This window comes from Parasteatoda tepidariorum, chromosome 8 (assembly GCF_982258835.1).
Source record: "Parasteatoda tepidariorum strain Cologne lab strain chromosome 8, Ptep-v5.0, whole genome shotgun sequence".
In the NCBI taxonomy this organism is placed as follows: domain Eukaryota; kingdom Metazoa; phylum Arthropoda; class Arachnida; order Araneae; family Theridiidae; genus Parasteatoda; species Parasteatoda tepidariorum.
Window position 1 is genome coordinate 52,646,060 of NC_141762.1, and position 8,061 is coordinate 52,654,120.

An 8,061-nucleotide genomic window follows, 5' to 3' on the forward strand; every position below is an offset into this window, starting at 1 on the left:
TAGCTTTCAAACTTTACGTAATTAACACATTATTTCCGTTCATAAACATAGTTCAAAAAAAAACTTTCTTGGTTATTATATTAAAAAAATACCATTTTAAACTTATAAAAATGTTTTGCTAGTTGGTGAAAATGACACGATAAATACTTAATTTTAAAAAGTTCAGTTTTAACTTTAACTATTAAGAAAAATGAAGGCATATATCGACACTTTTTGTATCTACATATTCTTTTATAACGATAAGTTAAGTTAAATTTAGAATCCCTGATTTTAAAATATGTCGTTAATCGCAATTTTTTCATACTTAATCATTAGGAAACATCAACCTTTAACGCTAATTACTGAAACAAAATAATAATTTAGGTTCATAATGACATTAGAAATTTTACAATTGTTTATAGACATTTAAATTTACGATGATATAATTTATAGATAGTTAAATTGAAGAGAATATAATTTTTAAAAAATGTCATAAATATTTAGAATAACTACATTAAAAAATATGTTAAGAAATTACTAGAATTTCAACTATATACTATATATTTTATTTATACTTTTTACTTACATTTTAATTTTCTTTGACTTTATCTATTTTTTAATTCTTTTCACCTGCCTTTCTTTATGAAGTAACGAGGCGGTTTCTATTTAAATAATGAATTTTTATAAAAGTTCTTTATGACAGAATAAACGTATTGGTGTTTTATATTAACTGTGTCATTTCGGAATCCATTCTTTGCATAGTTGTTCCTTTACTTTAGGGAACACGCGAAAAATTATACTTTTTCCTTTTGTTTTTATATCAGAATTTTTGCAAGTTGCAATCGCGCAAACTGGCATTTCGATAATAGTTTTAAATTCTTGTAAATTCACTGCAAAAACTGAGGAAAGTCATTATAGAAAATAACAAATGTCTTAGAATATCTCGCAAAAAGAAATAATCCAATATTAGTTAGAGCTAGTAAGGCCAAACGCTCCGTTCTTGAAGTAAAAGTGCGAGCTTTGCGCCAAAGTGACGTCACTGGAGTGACGTCGCAGGATCGGCGCGGCGAGAGATACTTCAAAGGAGTGAACCAGCCCTTCTATTCTCTTTAGCCCTGAGAGATGCCAACTTTTCCGGACACGCCAAATAGTTAAACAAAACTGTAAATAACTACTAAGTAAATTTTACAAATCTAACTAACTAATCAAGTTTTTCAGAGTACCTATCCATGAATGGATATCTGCTCTTTCATCTAAATTGAAGAATATGTGGTGGAAGGGAAGGGAGGTGCTGCGTTAACATTAAGTTAAATCTCAGAATGAACAATAATTGATAAAATCAAGTCTGGGTCATACATAAAAATAAATCGCAAGTTGATACATAATAAAGGGAACAAATTGAAGATAAAGATAAAGAAAAAATATTTACACTATTTACAAAAGGGGGAAGACTCCCTGTGCACTCTCTCGCCTCCCCCCGGTAGCCGGGCTTCATTGGTGCAGAGAACACAGTTTGTCTAGGGCAGTGGGGATAGTCATGATTATCCGAAATGCTTAGAGAGAACACAGTCGCTTAAGAAAAAAGCGGTTATCCGGCTGAAATTTTTATTGCTATCTATAAAATCAATGTCTAACAACTTATTGAATTTGCATGTTGAACAATTTTTGGCACCTTTAAAAAAGGGTGCATTGAGTTTAAAAATGCACTCGTCTATTTTGTCAATTTTGAGGTCATTATAGAGGGTGCTATTTCTGACAAACCAGGGAGCCCCAGTGATTCGTCTTAGGGTTTTGTGTTCGAAGACTCTGAGTCTCTTACTTTGTGTATTTGTAAGCGCGCCCCATGCCGGGGATGCATAGCTGAGGATTGGTCTTATGCACATTAAATAAATGTGCCTTTTAATGTTTAAAGCCATTTTGCTATTGCTATTTAAAATGGGTTTCAAAGCTTGATAAGCAGCTTCAGCTTTTTTAAGTATATTAGAGACGTGATATTTCCAATTTAGGGTGCAGTTTATAGTGATACCCAAATAGTTTGCTTTAGAGACTTTGGGAACTTCTTCGTTGAAAAATAAAATTTTTTCGTAGTTGATAATTTTCTTTTTATATGTTTTGCGAATAATGAGTAGGTTTGATTTGGAGCTATTGATTTTAACCTTCCACCTGCTGCACCAGGTTTCAATATCTTTTACATTGTTTTGTAGTCTTTTAATTGCATTATTTATATTTAAGGATCTGCTGAGAATCGCGGTATCATCCGCATAGAAGGCTGTTAAATTTTACAAATACTGGATGCTGGATATTGGGGTTATCTCGGCGTTTGGCGCGAAGCGCCACTAACCGATTCATCGATTCTGTTTTGTTGTATTCTGGGAGGTCCTATATATCTTTGAAGTTGTAGTATGTTGTAACAACAAGTCAAGTCCTTAAGGAGTAAATCTTTAGTTTTGAAGGGAAAATCATCTTTGGATTGGGGAGATCCCCTTGAGTAGAGTTATATGATAAAGTTAATAGTATTTTGATAGTATGCAGTCTGAGCATAAAAAGGCGGTAATTGGGCTGAAATTCGAATTATCACTGATTATATCAATATCGAACAATTTATTGAAATCCGATGTGGTGCATGTCTTTGCGTCGCTGTAAAATTTTGTGGTCAATTTAGCTATAAAGCAATTGATATCATCAATGTTTAAGTCTTTTCTGAGCAATCTATTGCTAATCGCCCTTGGGGCGCCAGTCATTGTGCGTAAAAATTTACCTTCAGTTGTAGATAGCTTCTTTTTTAGGTTGTTGCTTATGGTAGTGAGGGCTGGGCAAGCATACGTAAGAATTGGTCGAATCGCTTGTATATAGATAGTTCTTTTATTTGCTAGATCAAGCTTTGAATTCTTATGCAGGAGGACTTTGAGCGCAAAAAACGCTCCTCTGGCTCTTTTGATTATGTCGTTTATGTGAGTACTCCAGCTCAAATTATATGAGATCGTAACGCCGAGGTATTTAACGTGTTTCACTGGTTTGATCTCAGTATTGAAGAGATAGATATGGGGAGTATTTTGTTGTTTTTTCTTACTATTTATGATTAAGAATTGACTTTTGTCGGGGTGTAGTTTTGTGCGCCATTTGCTGCACATGTTTCAACTACTTGTAGTTTATCTTGTAGCAGGGTAATAGCGCGTTTTGTATTCATTGACTTAGTTATGATAGCCGTATCATCAGCATATAGTGCTACAAACTCGTTTAGGTTATCATCATTAGTCGGAAAATCTGCAGTGTACAGGATGTACAGAACAGGGCCCAGAATTGAACCCTGCGGTACACCCGCGTAAATTTTTTTGTAGTCAGAATAATTATTATTTAATTTAATTCTAAATTCTCTGTTAATTAAATATGAACTTAACAGCCTTAGTATTTCAATAGAGAAGCTCATATTGTTTAATTTTACAATTAGACCCTTATGCCATACTCGATCGAACGCTTTCGCGACGTCGAGCAGGATAAGGGCCATTGTTTCATTTTTATATTTACCATTGCTAATGAATTCTAGTAGGTTAATAATTTGTTTGGTGGTAGACAAATTTTGTCTGAACCCGTACTGTTGTTTGGGTAAGTTATAAAGGTATTTATTAATTCTACTGTAGATAAGCTTTTCGTAAACCTTTGATAGCGTAGGCAAGAGACTAATGGGTCTGAAGTTACTTGGATTTGAAGTATCTTTACCCGGTTTTGGAAAGAGAATTACATCTGATTTTTTCCAGCAATCAGGAAAATAGCAGTGGTTGAAGGAGACGTTAAAGATGTTACTTAGTATTGGTATTATATTTGGAGGGGCATTCTTAAGCATCTCATTAGTAATATTATCATGCCCTGGTGCCTTTCTATTTTTTAATTTTCTAATGATATTAATTATTTCATCATCGTTAGTATTCTGAATGCCTTGAGTAGAACAGGGAGTGTTCATAATTTTTTGAAATTCCTCTTTAACATACTGATCATTGTAGGGGCAATAAGGTTCGGCATTTAAAGAAAACTGATCTTGCATGGTTTTAGCAAACACGTTGATTTTATCATTGTCCGTGTATACTATCGTATCGTTGTTCTTTAATGGAAGATTTGTTGGTGGTGCCTTTTTTAGTGCTTTAGCCATATTCCAGAGGGAGTTATCTCCTGTATTTAGGCTTGTCACTTTCTCGTTCCAAATTTCATTTCTGTATTTCTTGCATTTGTTTTTAATATCCCTTGTTAACCTGTTAATCTCCGTTTTATAAACTGGGTTGAGGGTTCTCTTATAAACTTTTTGAAGTTTGTTTCTATATCTGATAATATCCTTAATATAGTTAGGTAATTTTCTGTTATTTAGGTCTTTCGTTCTTGCAGTAGTGGCTTCACGCAGGGCATAATTTAAGTCCTTAGTTAGCGTCTCGATATTATCATTAATATCAGCAATTGTATCAATATTGGATGGGGAGTTGAGCTTTTTTGAGAGGATGTTGTGATATAGTAACCAGTCGATCTTTTTAGTCGTGATGATGTTTTCTGTTCTGGGTAATGAGGTGGAGATAAAAACAGGAAGGTGGTCACTGCTTAATTCATTTATAACATTCATGGCGAATGGTGTTACCATATTTGTGACCATAATATCTAAAATATCAGGTTTGTAACCTGGGTATGGGTGGTAGTGCGTAGGTTCCAGTGGAGCATAAATGGTTAGTCCTAGGCTTCTGGTGATATTATGCAGGTTTGAGCCTTGTTTATTATTTGCATTACACCCCCATATCTTATTCTTTGCATTAAGGTCACCCAATAAAATTGTGTCCATGTTGGCGTTGAAGATGTTTCTGAAAAAACTTTCCTTTAGTTCGTTATTTGGTGGATTATATAGTGTAGTTATCTTGATATTTCGATCATTGATTTGTAATATGATCGAGGTTTCATCGATATTGTCCGTAGTCTTTAAGTTGTATACCGCCGATTTATAAGCTCGAGTAACATATATAGCAGTGCCTCCACCGTAGTGTGAGAGGCGATCGCACCTGTATGAATTGTAGTTAGGAATTCGCAATTTTTGACTTGGTTTTGCGTGAGTTTCTGTGATTGCGATGATGTCTGGAGAATATTCAATTACGAAGTCCAGAAGTTCAGTCATTTTATTGTTAATACTATTAGCATTCCAAAGAACTATATAGAGACTAGACGATATGTTGTTTCTATCCATTATTTTTGTTAATTTTATCTAAGTCGGCTCTCTCGTTATTTTGAGATTCAATATTTTGCTCGGTAACTTTGGAGATGAGAAATGTTAAATTTTTTGAAGCTTCAATAGCCTGTTTTAGTAGATTTGGTAGGCTGAGTTCATCTTTAGGCAGAGAATTTTTGACTGCATTAGCATAGCTATTAGTATTGTTATTCCCTGTTATTCGAACATTAATTTGTCTCTTTACTTCCATCGGTCTTCTCCTAGATCTTTTATCTTGTATTTTTACCACTATTTTTTCAAATACGGGGCATCGGGAAAAATTGGCCGGATGTTCTCCTTTACAGTTATAGCATTTAACCTTTTCAAAATTGTTTGGGCAATCTTTGGTTAGATGGTCACCTGCGCATTTCACACAGTGGGCGGGATGTCGGCAGTTACTTTGTCCATGAAAGAAACCCTGACACCTGTGACATTGTGTCGGTCTTTCTGCTTTTTTATACTCTTCGATTTTAGGAACTACATTTGCTATGGACCTTATATTATAAATTTCCCTGCTTTTTTCTGTTTTTAGTAGGTCTACTATATAGACTGGGAGTTTTGTTTTAACTCCTTCTCTCCTTCTCTCCAACTGAGTTACATGTAGGACATTAAGTTCATGAGACTGTAGTTCTATTCTGATATCTTCAGGGTCAACTTCTTTTGGGACACCTTTTATAACTACTCTCATAAAATTTTACAAATACAAAGTGGTGAATTGTATAAGCCTACGAATTATTTAAAAATAGTGGTGGATAAAAATCTACTAAATTGAATTTATTAAACTAAGAACCACAGTTGATAAACTACCACTTTAAAATATATATTTGCTGTCCGGAGCAAGTTGGCATCTCTGTAAGGGCTGTTATAAGTTCGTTCATGCGTCAAATTGACACGCGTTCGTAGAGACAGGTATATAAGAAACGTCCGTAAACCTAGTGTTAATATTGATATGATAATTATACTCAAAGTTTATTTTCGTCCTTTTTCATTTTTATTTGATAGACATCTTCATCTCAACTGATTCTTTTTCAGTTTTTGCATGCAATAAAATCAAATTATAAACTAGACTTGATGCTATTTTAGGTCTTTAAATTCAACTGTCTTTCATAAAATTCATTTTCAAGACTAGTGTTGTTAAAAGTGCAGAGAGGCCAATAACGCCTTTGAAAATATTAAAAGTATGAAAAAATTTCATACTTTTAATATTTTCAAAGCAATTAATAAAATTTTAATATATTAAATAATTTCAAAATAAATATTTTCGCATTTGCTAATGTTATATTTCGAAGTCTCTGACTTTCGTTCATAGAAATTTGATCATTTAATGTTTCGTAGGCAAAATAAATTGGACACCGCTGGTCTTATTGTGATCTGTTAATTTTTCCCTCAAAATTTATTTTTAATGTAGTAGTAAAATTTTACATTCACACATTATTTTTATTCGAATAAGTGTGATTTGCATGATTTTGACTACCATTATGTTTATATAATTTATGCTGACTTTCTGAAGATGTGTAATATAAATTCACATACCTGCAAACTTTTTATCTTTTCGCGGATGATTTTTCCCAGTGGTAGTAAAATGGAATTTGAATTACTATTTTAGGCTGAAACATACGCTGTATTTTGAAAAAACTTATGCAGTTAACCACTACTTCATTGCATTTCAATATATATGAATAATTTTTTTAAAAATAGTGGTGGCCAAAACGATAATAAATTAAGTTTATAAATGCAAGGAATATATTGAAAGCATACATTTAACTACCACTTTAAATATAGGAATGAAATTTTACGCCAAACGCGTAAAAGTTTTCAGTTATGAAATCATCTCATGCCTTCCAAATACGGGCTTTTAAATGGTGGTAAATTAAAACAATTACCGATAAACAAGCTCACTCAGAGCGTTATTTATATTTTGGCGAGATTGATATTCGCTGACGTGTAGTCTATTGTGCTTTTATATATTTGTTTTAATTATTTATACGTAGTGGCGGTCAAAATCATTTATAATTATTATTATAATTTAAAAAATTTAATGGGGTAACACGAGTATCATTACCACTTTAAATACGAAAATAAAATCCTTCGAAAAAACGGGAAGATCTGTAACGTTGAAAACATTCTATGACATTCATTAATGTTCATCTGACATTAAGAATACTTCTTTTACTCTATTTACATTTTCACCATATCATCGAATCATCACATCGATCAAGATCAGTATGAATAAGTAAAGAGCCTCAAGCGGCCTCAGGCACCAGGTATTTTTTATTCAGTTTTGAAATTGTGCTTAAATTATGACTAAAATTTTAATGAAACAGCAGCTTGTAAACTCATTTGAAATGGTAATTCTCTACCACTTTTCCACTACTGAGATAAAAACTTTTTATACAAATTACCTTTTAAACGCCTCTGTTCAACTTTTGGAATATTGGAATTTAAAATTGATAAGGAAAACTGATATATTTATTTCATTGTTAGCATTGAAATTGCAGGGATAGTAATTTGCATAAACTAAGACATATTAATTATTTCTTAAATTTTTTTCCAATATCAATTTGTTGTTACATTTTTAAGCGAAATTGGTAGTTAAGTAAAATAAAAATTTACTGATTTTAATTAAAAATGCACCACAATTTTCTTTCATAAAATCGCTTTTCTCCTTATTTTTAATCCATTTCATTTATTTGCTACTTATATTTGCAATAATTCTCCAATAATCACAGTTTGCGGATTAAAATTCATAAAAATAAGCAGATTAAATAAGCAGAATAAACAAACTAGGTATAGCTGCAACTTAAACTTTTTTTCCTGACTTATCAATAACATTTATCTGAGAGCCTAAG